Raw genomic sequence first — 17,024 nt, 5'->3', positions numbered from 1 at the left:
GAGGACATTCGTTTCACTTGCAGTGAGCATTTGTCAGGCTTAAGGGCATTGCTCAAGGGGAATGTTGACAACAAAAAAAAAGATTATTCATCATTTCCATTGGATTTTACATTTTCAAGATGCCTTTCAGGCACTAACCAGACATCAAACATGAGCTAATCTTTTGTTATAGCTCCTCTGCAGATATTAGATGGGATTAGGACTCAAATTTGGCAAAAAAAAAAAAAAAAAAGGAATCGATTAAAAATATTCAAGTGCTTTTAACAAATTTAAAATGGTCCTGTTGTCCCCTCACAGTAGCCCTGGGAAGGTTTTCAACAGCTTTTGGAAGCCACTGTTTCCTTTGATGACTAATGGTTCAAGGAATCTCACTTTTAGGTTCAGTGTTTTCAAAACAGAAGTCAAAGACCATTAGTAAATTTCCCAAGCCAGAGTACGACTCTGCATTGCCATACAAATGACTACAGAAGGGCTTTATAAGGCAGAAGTCAGCATCATCAAGGGTGAGCAACTCACCGAGTGTGACACGGGATGTTGGTGACAATGCTGGGAGTTGACTTAGGAGATCTGAGTACAGAGTTGGGTCCCTCAACCACAATCCTCTCCTTCTTCTGATACTTCTTGCAGCATAGCTCTGGGCAGATGCTCTGGGAAGCAAAATAGCATTGAGCTACTCCCAGTGACCTTGACCACCAAAATGATGGTCAGCACTGACCCCAAGGAGAGAATGGAATGGGGCTCCTCAGCACCATGGGGTTGCTCAGTGTCCTCAGACCCACAGTGGACCTTCCTCAGGGGAGGGCATCACTTCCAAGTGGGTTACATTGACTGGCATGGTCCCCCATGTGCAGTTATGTGCACACATCTCTCCATGGCCGCATTTGGCTGGAAGATGCTGGTCCCATCAGTGCCAGCAATGAAGTGGATGGAGGGGAGCAGGAAAGGCTCATACTTGATAATTCCCAGCCAGAAGATTGCACTTCCTGTAAAGTAGGCACTGTTCCTGACTTGTTTGCTGGAATTGCTTGCATGGTAATTATGCTCCCTTAATACTGATGTATTTAAATAGTTTCTAAGCATAATGAGAGTCCTGCCCTGCTCCCCCCTTTTCCAGGTTTCTGTGGCAAGCTTTCACTTTGAACAATGGATTATCTGGAGGGGCATGACTTGCCCATATCTTGTTTATTGTATAGCATGACCAGATGTTTTGTTCTTGTGTGCAGTGCATCCGAAGGTGCTGAATGTTTGATGATGCACTGCCACATAAAGGAGCTACAGGCATCCATCATGCAGAAAAAATATATATCTCCATTGTGCTGCTTCATGTGGAATTCTGCTGGTCACAACTCCAAGCTCATGCCTTGATCCTGACAGGGTAACACAATGGTATCAGCATCAGTCCCAGAACATTTGTCTTTCATTCATTATTTGTTAGAAGTTCTGAGACACTCTGTCCTGACCATGACAGCCAAAAAAAGACCATTCCCTTCTTATGTTGTTTCATGTGTGGGCCACTCTCATGAATGCTGCAAAGGAGTATTCCCCTCCTGCCCGATAAAACATTTACTAAACACATGGTAGGAATCTGGGTTATGTAACGCCCTGAGTGGCCTCTCGGTTTCCTCCATCTATGGGAAGTGTGTAAATTTATCTTGATGGATGCAGACCCCCAAATTTGGTACCTTTCCCCTCCCAATAATTTCCCTTTACTCCTATGCTGCATTGTTGCAGTTATGGGTCCCTCTGAGCATCCACACAGAGAAATGCCTGTGCATGGCTTAAATGGGTTCCCACTCCTCCCAGTCCTGAGCAGCTTCCGGGGGTCTTTGCAAACATCTCCTTGGGTTTTCCTCTCCATCCCAAGATGTTTTTTTCTATCACAAGTTCTGGCTGACCCCAGAGATAACCCTTCTTTGACTTCTGCTCCATGCCCAGGGTTGTAGTACCCACACACTGTGGACTGGATGCTCCATGGGGCATGTCTCTGAAGGACAGTGGTGGTGGTTAGGGACCTGTAACCCTTTCCACTGGGCAGGACAGACAGACACCTTGCAGAGCATCTCCTCTTCTCCAAGAGGCTGCAGTTGTGCAGTCATCAGTCCTTACCTTGATCCAAGGGCACGTTTCACTTAAGCCGAGCATCACGTTGACCAATTTGCTATGTTGCCTTGGGGCTAAAGGAGACAAGAGTTTCCTACTCCTGTCTGGTGAAAGCCAAACCAGGAAAAATCTCTCACACAGGCCACAACCCACCATGGCAAAGGTGGGCTGAAGAATGAGTGATTTCCTTGGGAATCTCTATAAAGGATGAGGACAGATTGCTCTTTATCCCAGGGCTCTGGTTGGGTTGTAGTTGCTTTCACAAAGGGGGGTGTGTGCGTGTGCATGTGTGTCTATTTTAATCTACATTGGAGGTATGAGAAAGCAAAGAGAAAGCCAGAAAAATGCCAGGGAGGTACCAGAAAGGGAGCTGGGAAATGCAGTGCCAAGCGAGGGAGCGTGGAGGGACGCAGGACATGCAGGAGTGGCTCCAGGCAGGCTCAGGCTTGAGCTCAAGGTTGTTGCAGCCTACTTGGTCCTGCAGTGTTTGGGGAAATAGGACTTTATGTACTTTCCTCATTACTATACAGAATTGTGTCAAAGAAATACCTGGCTGTCATCATCAGTGTATCCTCTCAGCAAAAATTATCTTGGCAAGAACTTGAATGGACCTAGCATCTCAGGCCAAGAGCCATCAATATGTTCAGTACAAGTTTCTTCACCTCCCTGTCTTTCATCATCTCCCACACTCACCCCACCAAATTGCCATCCCAAAGGTTATTGTTGAGGCAGGAGAAACATAGTAAGCAAAGATACTCTTGAAACTTGAAAGGGCAGAGCTGCAAAGGTATCATTAAAATATCCTAACCCCTATCCACCTGTCCAAAGCCTAACCCCTCTGAATCTGGCATTCTCATGGGAGTGCAGGGTGCCATATCCTCTTCTGAGTCTCTTAAATCAAGAGGATCAATTGTGCAACTTATGGTCCTTATGGTCCACAATGGGGGATGAGGGCACTGCTAGGACTGCCTGGCCACAGTTTCCAACTTCATGAGTCCCAGACCCAAGCCGCAGACTTGAAGAGCTGAGGAAAAAGCCCCAGGTCCACCCGCCATTGCCAGCAGATCTCTGCATGTGTGATTTGGGATGTTTCAGAGATGCTCTCATCCTACTTTATATTTTTTGGGGGGTAGCATAGGGTAAGGATCTGTAATGACATGAACAGCTGCTACCTTTGCTGATAGTTGCTCTTGGTGCACACCAGAGAGATAAAAATAAGAGCTTCCTAGGACACATCCTAAATTGTTTTATCCTGAAGATGACTGTCATCCCTCAAAGCTTATCAGAGCCAGTCCTGATGCTGACATATCTCAGTTTAAATAGTGTTTTTACTCTCCACTGGCTACAGAGCAGCCCAAGGACAAAGGACAAGACATGGGATTTCAGGTCTAGGTTGGAGGGAAGGCTTTGGGACTTGATGCCGAGGGCTGGGGGATAAGCTGCCCTGATAGTCCTGGAGTGAGGAGTAGGGAAGGAGGGGATTTCTTCCTTGCTCTTAATTTCAGTGGGAGCAGAGGGTTATACAACAGCAAGGCAGATGGAAATGTCACAGCTGTGAGTTTGGCAGCTGCACAAACACAACTAATCTGCCCCGGTTTAATGCTCACAGTCACAACACAAACATACACTCCGCACAAGGTAATAGGTGAGGTAAATCCATCAGCAGCAGCCTTGCTGCCCATGGCTCCCACTCCCTGGCACTCTCCTGAAGCCCCAGCATGGCAGCCAGCTTGGCTGGGATAGCTGAAACCAGCCCGGGAAAAGCCTGGCATCCCCCAAACTTCCTGCCTCAAACACAGCCGAGATGTTATCTGTAGTCAGTACTCGCCCATTGCCTCTTTATATATGTAGTGTACTATAGGGCACCCACATAAACCAAATCAGCAGTATGCCTGCACTCATGGCTCTTCAACAGATAGGGTGGTACCAAAAAAGGGAGTCATCTTAAAGATAACAGTAGAATAATGAATAATAATAGTATAGCATTCTGACACATATGTATGTACATAATATATCTCTCTCTCCAAGATGCCTGTCTGGTCTCTGTCTCTTCTCAATCCATGTATTTTCTTCCTAATTATTAGCTTTTTGGGTCAGGACTACAGTTTCTGGTTTATTCTCTAGCACTGCTTCTCCATGGACTCACTAGACTATAGGATAGGAGGATGCTGGTCGCAGCATTACAGGAAGCTTGGGAAATAAAGAAACCCAGATCTAGGAGGGTTTTGGGAAGAAATCAATGTTCATGGTATAAAAGAGAGGGACACTGGAAGAAAGAATGTCCCCAAAGAAGAAAAGGAAACAGGAGACAGGCTTACGTCAAGGAGGACTGACGGGGACCGGGGGAATCTACCCTAGCGGATCCATTGATTGTATTAAAGAAACAACAACAAAAATTAGAGTTACAGGAGCAACATTTTCAGTTTTAAACCAAGCTTTAACACCTATTGATGATAATTTTGTAACGGTAAGGGAAGCTACTGGCCAGAAGGAAAAGATGTACTTTTTGAAACCCCTTTGTTTTAATCTGGGAAAACGTGTGTGTGTGTGTGTGTGTACGTAAATTTTTTTATATGCCAAATTCACCAAAACCTTTGTTGGGGAGGGATTTGTTGGAACAATTGAAAGCGGAAATAAAATTTGAAAAAGGAAAAGTAGAATTTAAGGTAAAAGACCAACAATTAATTGAAGTTTTAAGTTTAGCTCTCATCAATACCCCCATCAAAACTAGGCTATTAGGGCTATTAATAAAATAACTGGGGACTTACACCCTGTGGTGGCTAACCCCTACACATTATTAACCAAATTAGCATCTGAATTAACTTGATTTACTGTACTGGACCTGAAGGATGCCTTCTTTTGTCTGCCTTTGAGCCCAGAAAGCCAGCCGTTGTTTGCTTTCGAGTGGGAAAATCCAGACTCTGGGAGACGGACTCAACTTACATGGACAGTGTTACATCAAGGATTTAAAAATAGTCCTACTCTTTTCAAAAATCAATTAGCCAAGGATCTGGAACAATGGGAATGGCCATCTGAGGCAGGAGTAGTATGGCAATATGTAGATGACCTTTTAAATAGCCACTGAAATGAAGGAACTGCGTATGATATGGACAGTTAGTTTGCTAAACTTCTTTGGACTAACTGGGTATCAAGTGTCTCCACAGAAATCCCAAGTGGTACAACAACAAGTAACATACCTAGGATATGAGATTATCATGGGAAAATGGACGCTTGGAGCAGCAAGAAAAGAAGCCATCTGTCAAACTCCCAGACCACAAAAGGAACTTCGCACCTTTTGGGGTATGACGGGATGGTGCCGTTTATGGATCCGTAACTATGGACATTTGGTAAGACTTTATACGAACTTTTGAAAACAAACTCAAAGGATTTTGTCTGGGGCAGAGAGGCCTTCCACCAATTAAAACAAGAACTGATGAAAGCACCAGCCCCAGGCTTACTGGACACAACAAAACCCTTTTGGCTATTCTCCTACAAAAGGCAGGGAATAGCCTTAGGAGTTTTGGCCCAAAATTTAGGGCCATATAAAAGAGCAGTGGCATATTTTTCAAAGCAACTTGATGAAATGAGCAAAGGATGGCCGAGCTCCCTGAGAGCAGTAGTAGCGATTATACTCAACATACAGGAAGCCCGAAAATTCACATTAGGCCAAAAATTAATCACATACTGTGTCTGCAGTATTAGAAGTAAAAAGGGGACATTGGTTATTGGGGAGATTGATGACGCAGACTCCAATATCTTGGAATGAAGACCTTTATTGCTCTTAGCAAGCTCCTTATATACACAATGTTATTCTGCATCTAAAACTTGGCATCATTTGATTGGTTGCAAACATGCTTTTCCCCTAAGTTATCATGATTTCTACTTTTCTAACTTGTTTCTACAATTCTCCCTTTCTTTTCTTCGACATCTGGAGCATGTAGTTGTTGATATTGGTTTTTTTTATCATTCCTTGGACACATTGTATAGTATGCAAGGAATTATCATTAAAATCACAATGATCACCAATAAAATGATTCCAATTTTCATAACTAGTTCTTGGAGCCAACCTCCGATGCCCCATCCAGACAACAACTGCCTTAACCAATCTGGATCATTGCTATGTTGTAATTGTTTCGTCAAATCCTTCAACAGTTTCAATTGATGGTGTATTGATTCATAATGATCCGATAACTTCATACAACACATTCCTTCAAATTCTTCACACCCATGTCCTTGTGCTAATACTAAAAATATATTGCAGCTCTCTTTTGTAATGTAACATGCCTAACACTATCAACATCAGTTAAGAAGCCACTCAAAGCAATCGAAGTAGCATTAGTCTGCTTACTCAACCAACATCCCAAATTTGTCAGCTTTGTCAAGGCTGCTGCAGTTGCTGCCCCAGGAGCCAATGCTGAGGCAGCTACAATTTCTCCAGGTTCCCAGAAAGGTGACTGTACTCTCACAGTCAGCCCCAAATTGATGGATAGATCATTTATTTCATTTACTTCGTTTCTTGTTATAAGCCATAATGAGATTGGGAGTTAGTAGCGTAAGCCATCCAAGGCTACATGGCCCACCATTAAATTTCGACAGAATTCCTCCTCACACTCTATCTCCACAAATCAGAAAAAATTCCTACAGGCAAAGCAACTGGAAAAGAAAAAGAATGTGATACCTTAGGAGAGGTATAACTGTACCAGGCTGTAGCATTTCTATACATAGGTAAAGTAGCATTTACATTTTGACCTTTTGGAGTGATGTTATAGGTATAATTATGCATTACACAAGTGTCCATTGACCCATTTCCCTGGAACCCATCTTGGACCACTGTCTGTAATGGCACAAACATATCCTCGTCCCCAGGTTAACAGTGGAAATGGACCTTCCCAATTTCCTTCCCAAGTTCTTACCATGACTTTCACTCGACTTTATGTTCAATTATTCCTGTTGACATGGTTTGTATATGTTTCACTATTGGAGGGATTAGAGTATCTCCCAGCAATCGTAAAAAATTCTTAACATATTGTACCTTAGCTAACCTATTTGCCCTGCTCCCCCCTGTTTTCGTGTTTGCAAAAGAGTTTTGATGGTGCAATGCATTCATTCTACAATTGCCTGTCCAGTTGGGGAATGTGGAATGCCAATAAGGTGTTGCACTCCCATCTGTAAAAACTGTCAGCCCATTTACCAGTGTGGTACTACACTTAGCTTTTTCCTCTAGACGTTCTTGTTGCAAAAAGGTTATCAACAGATGGCCTGAATGATGAATTTTAATTTGTCCACTAAAGTTCACCAAGGCCACTTGTAATTCTAAACTGTTCTGCATACTCCATTGTAAATATTGTTCTGTCATTGGAATGACTATTGTTTCAGGCTCTTTCCCATTCAATTCCTCTATCCAATCTCGACTTTTCATGATTAACTGTGCAAACATTTCTACTCTTGTTACAATCGTCTTCAATGGCTGATTACATAAGAACTGCCATTCTATAATTTTTAATTTGCCCAAATTGGTTTCAACCCATTGCATTATTAACCCAACAGTCTGATATGCGTTATTGATGATCAAATAATCGACAGGCCACCCATACACTACATGATGTGCTTGTCTGTTGCTTACTGCATTTTTTATTTTTTCCAACGTTTGTTCTGCTTCCTTTGTTAGTTTCCTTGGTGCTAATATATCCGTATCTCCTTTTAACAACTCAAACAAAGGTAACATTTGATTATCTACCCCTCTCAAATTCCTGATCCAACTGATATTACCCAGCAAGATCTGCACATCGTTAAGCGTTTGGATGTCACTTCTAAATGATATCCTTTGTGGCTTGATCCAAAATTTTTCACCCCAAATACATCCATGGTGCAACACTCTGTACCTTTTTTGGTGCAATTTGCAATTGATGTTTTTGCAACATGTCACATAATTCCTGTTTATACCTATCCAAATTGTCTTTCCCCACCACTAGTATGTTATCCATATAACGATACACTAACACCTGTGGATATTTTTTCCGAAAACCTTGTAGGGCTTGGTCAACATAAAGTGGACACATTGTTGGTGCATTTTTCATCCCTTTTGGTAACACCACCCATTGATATATCTACACCAGTCCCCGTCTGTTTGTTGTCGGAATCGAAAAGGCAAATTTTTCACTATCGCTGGGGTCAATAGGTACGGTAAAACAACAGTCCTTTAAGCCAATAATTGAAATGTTCCAGTCTCTATAAATCCTTGAGGACTGACCAACGGCCATCCTTCTGGCCAGTCTTTTTCTGCCATGATGGTGACATCCGCACCAGTATCCACCAACGTAGTTATTTGAATTGTTTGATTTTCTAATATCAATGTCACCTTTAATAGTGGTTTTGATTTTTGAATTTCTAATGCCCATGTTATCTGTTTTTCTTGTCCTGTAGATGCAAAGCCTCCACTTGCCCTTTCTTTGTTTTCAGTTTGGGAAGCTTTACTTTTAAAAGGTACTAATTGTGCTATTAGACCGAATGCCTGACACAGAGTAACAAAAACAAACAAACATATTGGATGACCATCAAGTCGTCTATGGGCTTTTCTCTGAGTAATGGCTTTTTCAATTTTGCCCAAAGTTTGTTGTGGGTCACTCGTAGGAGTACGAGGTGCTGTTAAAGCCATGTCCCCATTTAGAAGATCAAATAATGGACTTAGTTCTGCGTTAGTAGTACCCAAATAAGTTTTAACTCAATTGATTGTTCCTAGGAGCTCTTGTAAATTGTTTTACCTACTATTTGCAATTTGACTTGCTGTGGTTCAATTGTGGCATTCAAAATTTTCCACTCAAGATATTTCCTGGTTTGAATTTTTTCAGATGTGACTTGAAGGCCTATTTTCTCTAATACAATCTTTGAAATGGCATTAATTGAGCAACATAACTGCTTTAGGTGATATACACAAGTGGAAAAGTAATATAAACCAAAGCTTGTATTTGTCCAGTAAAATCAGAATTAATAACACCAGGTTACACAAAAAGACTTTGCAAAGTAACACTCGAATGACCCACTAACCAAGCACTTAAACCATTACCAATAGGAGCAAAAGCTTGAAGCGATACCTTGTGAGTGCATTAATCCCTTATTGTGATTCAGGAGGCTGTGGAGAAGATCCAAGCGGGAGCATTTACTGTTGTCACATGTCTCCGCCGCGCGCTGGGTTGCTGCTGTCCTTGGTTCTTTAATGTTAACAGTTTACCTCCGGTATCGTATTTGGAACGGTGTTGATTTGTAAAGTGACAGCCTTTTCGACATTTATGGTAACGATCCAGGCGTTGTCGAATTCCTGGCTCCTTTTCTCTGTTTTTACCTGTATGGGAATTCTCAAGGCTGCAAATGCATTGACTTTTCTATACCTTTGCACTTTTTTAATCTCAGAGGATACTCCTTTTGGTGTCTGGCTAAAATCCCCATTACGGTTGTCTGCACTAGGACCCAGCAGCTGCTGATCGAAGAAGGGACACTGGAAAGTGTCCGAGTGTTCTTCATAAATTGTTACTCCCCTAGAGAGATAAGGACTCCCAAGCTAAAAAAAAAAAACAAAAAACTTCGCATTCAAAAAAAGTCAGGAGAAAGCGGGGGAGGAAGGGGAGGGAACTCACACACAGCCACAGGGCTGGGTTTTTTTTTTTTCTAATTTCTATGTTCTTTTTTTTCTATTTTTGTATTTTTTCTTTTTTTCATTTTCTTTTCTGTTTTTCTTTCTGTTTTCTATTTTCTTTCTTTTTTTTTCTATTTTTTTTCCATTATCTTTTCTCTCTCTCTCTCCTTTCTTTTTTTCTAGGTATTTTAAAATTTTGTTCTCTGAAGCCTTTCACTTCAAAGGTCCCAGGTAAATCTACCTGTTTTCTGGCTTAGTGGACGTTTGATATTGAAAGGTCCCAGAGCTGCATTTTTAAGATTAATCAAAACAAACAGAGGCTCAAACTCCTATAACCAAAACCCAATTGGCGAATCTCACAAACGTTTAAAGCGTTTTAAATACACGCAGAGAGAACCACTCTTTTGAAAGCTAGCTTAATATACCCATACAATGTTGTTTATGACCAATCAATAAGAATAGCACGATGGTATGAATATTTAAACTGTACATGGTACCAAAAACATACAACACTTAAAATATGCACATGTATTATAAAATAAGGTTTGTATTGCAACAATTTCCAACAATTCAACCTGTCCCCGCAGCTGCGCCTCCCTCCTCAAGGAGGAGGACTTGTGCCCATCTGAATTACTTTCATCCTCAGAAATTTCACTTGGTAGTGGAGGACAGAGAAGTGGATTAGTGGTATTCAGTGGAGATCTTACATCGGAAAGAGGCGAGGCAGAGGATTGTACTACAGTTAATCGTTCACCTTTACCTTGTGGCTCGGATTTGCTCGCAAGTTCAGCGGGCGTCTTATAAGTCCTGTCTTTAGTTGGATATGATTGTTTGTTAACAGCTTCCTCATCCTCAGAATCACTCCACAATGGTGATTGCTCTTTCATTTCCTTGAAGTCCTTTTAGAAGTCGCCTTTAGGTCCTTCACTACCAGACCAGGAGGGTCAGGATTATTTAAGGCACTAGCCTCTGCTAGATCTTGTTGTGCTTTAAAATCTTTCAGTGTTTCATATAGCAATCTCCATGTTATTAACACACGGGAAGCATTTAAATCTCCCTTTGTGGCATGTTCAAACAGTAATTCACCAGCCTCCTTCCAAGTCCCAATGTCAGAAACACGCAATGATTCCGCGGGCACATTCTTACTCCTTAACCATGCCAATAACAATTCCAGTTTAAGTTCTTCATAATGAACTCCTTTCCTTTCGAAAATATGCTTAAACATCTTTACTGTTGCCTTTTCTTCTGTCAATACATTCGCCCCCATCTTACACTACTTAGTTTCTCAGCTGCTCACCTGAATCTCGTGGAACAGGTGATTGTGAAAGCCCGTGGCTTTCTCCTTTTGTCTGCTCTGTTCAGCTGGCAAGACGATTGTTCAGCTGAGATGTCTCCCCCGTGTGCTATCCTTTCCAGAGTCTCTCAGATCCCCAGATCAGCGCCTCTCTTGCTGCGCCACGTGAATGTCAGAGTGACCATTTGGAGAGACTGATGACACGGACTCCTATATCTTGTATCGAAGACCTTTATTGCTCTTAGCGAGCTTCTTATATGCAAAATGTTATGTTGCATCTAAAACTTGGCATCATTTGACTGCTTGCAAACAACTGTTCACGCGTATAAGTTTATACTACTATTGGTTAGTTGCTACTGTCCACGCGCTTAGATCAAATGCTTACTTGGTTAATTAGCTTTGCATATTTTACATGCTTTTCCCTTAAGTTATCATGATTTCTACTTTTGTAACTTACACCTCCCTCTCAGCTTCTGGGCATACAGCCATAGCTTACTGTTGCTATCCGTTGTTTCCTTTTACCGCACTGTTCATGGTCCTTCAAGGGCATCGTGGCCTTCGTTAATATAAAATGTTTCTACAGGTTATCACCACAGAGATTCCTAAAGTACCAAGCTGTTATGGTAGAGCAAGATGATGTGGAAATAGTGGTTACAAACATTGTCAATCCAGCACCTTTTCTTAGCCGAACTACGGGAGATCCAATATCTCATGACTGTTTGGAAACGATTGAAGCCGTGTACTCCAGCCGCCCAGACCTTAAATAAGAACCACTGGAAGATGCTGAAGGCTCCTGGTACACAGATGGGAGTAGCTTCGTTCAACAAGGCATTCGTAAGGCTGGATATGCGGTGACCAACACAGACCAGGTGATAGAATCCAAGGCCCTTTCCCCAAATACCCCAGCACAAAAGGCAGAGATTATAGCCCTGACTCGGGCTTTGGAACCGGCAAAAGGGAAAAAGAATCAATATTTGGACAGATTCCAAATATGCCTTTGGAATAGTTCATGCCCATGGGGCAGTCTGGAAAGAGAAGGGACTTTTGTCTACCCAAGGAAAACAGATAAAACATGCTGAAGAAATTCTTAAGTTATTGGAGGCAGTCCAATTGCCAGAAAAGGTGGCTATCATGTACTGCAAAGCTCATCAAAAGGAACAACTAGTCAAGAGCTGGGAAACTATGGCAGACCGTGAAGCTAAAAGAGTGGCTGAGTTTAGCCCACCAGAAATAGAAGTGCAATCCCTGGTCCCTGACGATAAAATAGAAATCGATAACTATGATCCTAAATATTCCAGAGAAGAACAAGAATTAATTGAAGGTTTAGGGGGAAAGGTAGAAGAAGGGCAGTGGGCAAAGACTCCGCAAGGGAAAATAGTAATACCGTCTACAATATTATGGGCCATAATTATGGCAGAGCATGGAAAGACGCGTTGGGGAACAGAGGCCCTATATAAATATTTAAGTCAAAATGCAGTTGCACGCAACCTATATACCACCATCAAGCAGGTGTCGCAGCAGTGTGAAATATGTCTAAAAACAAATCCTCCAGTAAACTGGAAGACTAAGTTAGGACAAATAGGAAAAGGAAATCACTCGAGACAGCACTGGCAAATTGATTTCATGGAATTGCCTAGGAAATGGGGGTATAGGTATTTATTGGTTTTAACGGATACCTTTTCAGGATGGCCAGAAACTTTCCCTTGCCAAACTAATAAATCTAGAGAGGTAACTGAAGTATTGTTACAAGAAATAATACCAAGGTTTGGGGTCCCAGCAATAATATCTTCAGATCGAGGGCCCCATTTCATTGCAAAAACTGTTCAGCAAGTTAGTAAAGTATTGGGAATAGATTGGCAATTACATACACCTTACAGGCCACAAGCAAGTGGCCAGGTGGAAAAGATGAACCATTTGATTAGGTTGCAAATTGTAAAATTGGGGCAAGAAGCTGGATTGCCCTGGCCTCAGTCATTACCTTTGGCCCTACTGAGAATTAGAATGAAGCCAAGGGCCAATGAAGGATTGAGTCCCTTTGAAATATTATACGGCAGATCTGATGATATACAAATGGGTATAACAACACAAATTGGAAATGAGATATTTTCTGAATATGTGATAAGTTTACAAAAACAACTCCAAAAGGTTGAAAAACAGGTTTTGGGAACTTGAGCAAGAGGTCTTGATGGACCAATTCATAGTATTGTGCCAGGTGATCATGTATATGCGAGATCTATTTCAGACTCATCTTTAGAACCAAAGTGGGAAGGACCCTTTCAAGTTCTACTAACATCTCATATCGCAGTCAGGATTAAGGAACAAGCATCATGGATACATCATACCAGGATCAAGAAAGCTCCTACACCACAATGGGAATCAACACCGACTAGACCCCTAAAGCTCCGAATCCAGCAAAAGGATGGAAAATAAATGTGTTTGTCATACTGGAATTATCGGTAGAAATAGTGATTGCTTGGGAACAGAACTCATATGTAAAGATGACTAAATCCATAGCTGAGGTAACCTCCTTGAGTAAAGTTGTGCGATTCCAATGTGGGGGGTGGGTTATGTTGCTCTCCATCCCTTTCTTCCAGCTCAGGGAGCTGAATAGCCTGGGGATAACTGGTCTGACTATTAAAGACTCAGGCAAAGAAGACATTAAGCACCTCAGCCTTTTCCTCATCCTTAGTGGCAATGTCGTCCCCCCCTCCAATAAAGGAGAATCTCCATGGATCTTTCTTTGTTGTTGTTGTAAAAACATTTTTTGTTATTTCTTACAACAGTGGCCAGATTGAGTTCAAACTGGGCTTTTGACTTGACAATTTTCTCTCTGCCTGTCCTAACAAGATCCCTGTATTCTTTTTTGAGTTGCCTGTCCTTTCTTTCAAAGTTGATAAACTATCTTTTTCTTCTTGAGTTCCAGCAAAAGTTCCCTGTTTAGCCAGGCCGGACATCCTCCCCGCCAGCTCATCTTGCGGTGCATGGGGACAGCCTACTCCTGCACCTTTAAGATTTCCTCCTTGAAGAATGTCCAGACTTCCTGGATCCCTTTGCCCTTCAGAACTGTTTCCCAAGGGACTTTCAACAGGCCAGTATGCCCTCTTCAAGTCCATGATAATGGTTTTGCTGACTCCTCCCTCCTTAAACTGAAAACTCTATTGTTTCATCGTCACTAAGCCCAAGACATCTCCCACCAGTCCCTCTCTGTTCGTGAACAGCAGGTCAAGTGAGGCACCTCCCTCAGTAGGCTCACTTACCAGCTGTGTCAGGAAGTTCTCTTCCACACACTCCAGGAACCTCCTAGACTGTTTCTGCTGTGTTGTATTTCCAGCAGATGTCTGGTAAGTTGAATTCCCCCACGAGAACAAGGGGCAGCAATAGCAAGACTTTTGTGAGCTGCTTACAGAGTACTTCGTCAACCTCTTCATCCTACTCAGGTGGTCTATAACAGACTCTCAGCAGGATATCTGTCATGTTGGCCTTCCCCCTCATCCTTACCCATACTGGAGTCCCACTTCCAGGCTCACTCCTGACTAGCCTAGCCTTGTCCCCCTCCCCCTTCACATCTAGTTTAAAGCTCTATTTAAGAGACTCGCTAGATTTTTAGTAAGGACTTCAGTCTCCCTAGGAGACAAGCGTGTCCCATCCCTTGTAAGAAAGCCTGGGGGTGCGTGGGCCACCCCATGATCAAAGAACCCAAAGCCTTTCTCCTCACACCAGGCTCGGAGCCAGGCATTAATCAACTGTTTCTCTTTCATCTCCTGCTTCTCATTCCTTAGCATTGGAATGGAACTAAACACTACTTGTGCCCCAGAGCCCTCCAACGTTCTCCCTAGAGTCCTGGAGTCTCTCTTCATGGCTTTCAGCTTTCTGCGCTGTAAGTCATCATTGCCTATTTGAAATACTACTAGAGGGTAGTAATCTGTCTCTTTCACCAAGGAAGGAAGTTTTCTAGTTACATCCTTCACTGATGCCCCTGATAAGCAGCAGATCTCCCTGTGGAGCGGGTCTGGTCTGCAGATGGGTCCCTCTGTTCCTTTTAGAAGGGAATCCCCTAAGACAATCACTCTCCTCTTCTTATTTAGTGAGGATGTTTTTATGGTCATCTGAGGATGGTGCAGCCTAGGGAATTTTTCTAGGCTGTGGGAGCCATCTTCTTCATCCTTAGGAATGGGTTCCACCTGCAGTGCTTCATATTTGTTCCTCAGGGGGATCTGGGGTTTTTTTTTCTGGGTAGGGGTGCAGGTTTCCTGCACCGGGCAGGAACTTGCATCCATTCCCCATCTCTTGTTCCCCCAATCTTGCAGTTTGCAGGTGGGAGTTGCTCAACCACACAAACTCCAGCAGCCTGCTGAGTTTGTGAGAGGGCGCTGCTCCAGTCATCTATCTCCCTCTCACATTCCCTGATGGTCCTTAGTCTATTCACCTCCTCCCTCAGCTCTGCCACCATGCGAAGAAGTTCCCCTACGCAAGCACAGCTTCCACAAGTGGAGCCAGTGCCAGAGGCGTGAGCTGGTGTAGGAGGGGGGCACTGCCTACATCCCAGGGTCTGGGTAGCTGCATGGACCCACTGAGGCTCTGTCTGTATGGCAACATCTATCCTGCTCACTGCAGCATTCAGAGCGGTTTTAATCTTCTGTCGGGTTGCCACCATGGTCCATGGTCCCTTATAGCCGGCCTCCAGCCCCTCTCTGCACCCTCCCTGCTCGCCTTGCCTGCTCAAACTGCTGCTCAAACTGCCCTGTTACACTAACTCGCCCCACACCTCTTTGCCACGCTCCTCTTCGCCGTGCTCCGGTCGCTTGATCCCGTAGTCGAACTCCGATGTTATCCCAGGTTTCTTGCTCGAATGCTGAGCAAACATCAAAAGAAGGCTCCTGATCTCAAGCCCACACCAAAAGTGCTTTAAGATCATTAGTTTCTAACGTTCGTGTTTGGTTTTTTTAAAATATATTTAAATAAGTCTATTACATCTTTCTGTTCCTGGGTTATCGTGTTCCCCATCACCTTATTGGCATTTCACCTTCCATCCAGCAGGCAGGTGTCTACGGGTGCACCCTGGGCTTCATTTCAGCCCCTCCAAACATTCTGCCGATGTACACCACCGGACCATGCTCCTGACACGAGCCTCCATTCAGAACCTATATCGGGTGCCATTTGTGGCGTATTAACAAGCAAGGACTCAGCTTTCGTTTCAAGCTAAGACCAAGTTTATTGTTACAAGCTCGTATTTATACCTTACTGAAAATGTCAACACTGGTCCCACAAGTCCTTCATAAAAATTTCCACAGCATGTTCTTCTCCTTCCAAGCTCCTCGTGACCACTGTTATTGTTTTCATGCCTTCTTGTTTTTGCTATCAATGCTGATTATTCTCAAGTCGGCGGCTGGCTTCATATCAAATGCTCTGCACTCCTGCTCCAGAGGTCCAACAACACTTGTGGCTATTTCTCGCTCACTATCTCTCCTGACATTTTGGATTTATTTTATTTTTTTGTCTTTGAACAAACATCAAAGGGGGATGACTCTTCTTGGCTATTGTAGTGATTTGTAATTTTGTCTTTATTAAAAGACTAAGAGAATTTGTGAGTCAGCAGGGCTGCCTGGCCTTTGGAAAGGTCAGTCTGAAGATGCACTTTTTAACTGTGGATTCTGAAGCTTCTGGGATGGCTCAGTTTTCATGTTATTTTAACTGCCCATGAGCACTTGAACCTGTCCGAGGTGAGCACCCTCAACCCTGCTGCCTTCAGCAGAACTGGAGAACTTAATGAAAGAGGGCTCAGCCAGAGCAGATGCTTATCAGCTGGGTTTCAAACTGGAGAAAAACTGATTTTTCTTTGGAAGGCATTTTTATAAAGAGAAAGGTACATAAAGCAGTGATCAAACCAGCTGCTGAATCAATGCAGGAGTCACGCAGTAAATTATTTCTCACTCTCCTCTTGTTGTGATGACATTGAATTAAAGTACAGAAGGAGCAGGTTTTCTCTGTTTTCATAATTTC

This window comes from Cuculus canorus, chromosome W, assembly GCF_017976375.1.
Source record: "Cuculus canorus isolate bCucCan1 chromosome W, bCucCan1.pri, whole genome shotgun sequence".
Taxonomy (NCBI): Eukaryota; Metazoa; Chordata; class Aves; order Cuculiformes; family Cuculidae; genus Cuculus; species Cuculus canorus.
This window is presented reverse-complemented; position numbering follows the sequence as displayed.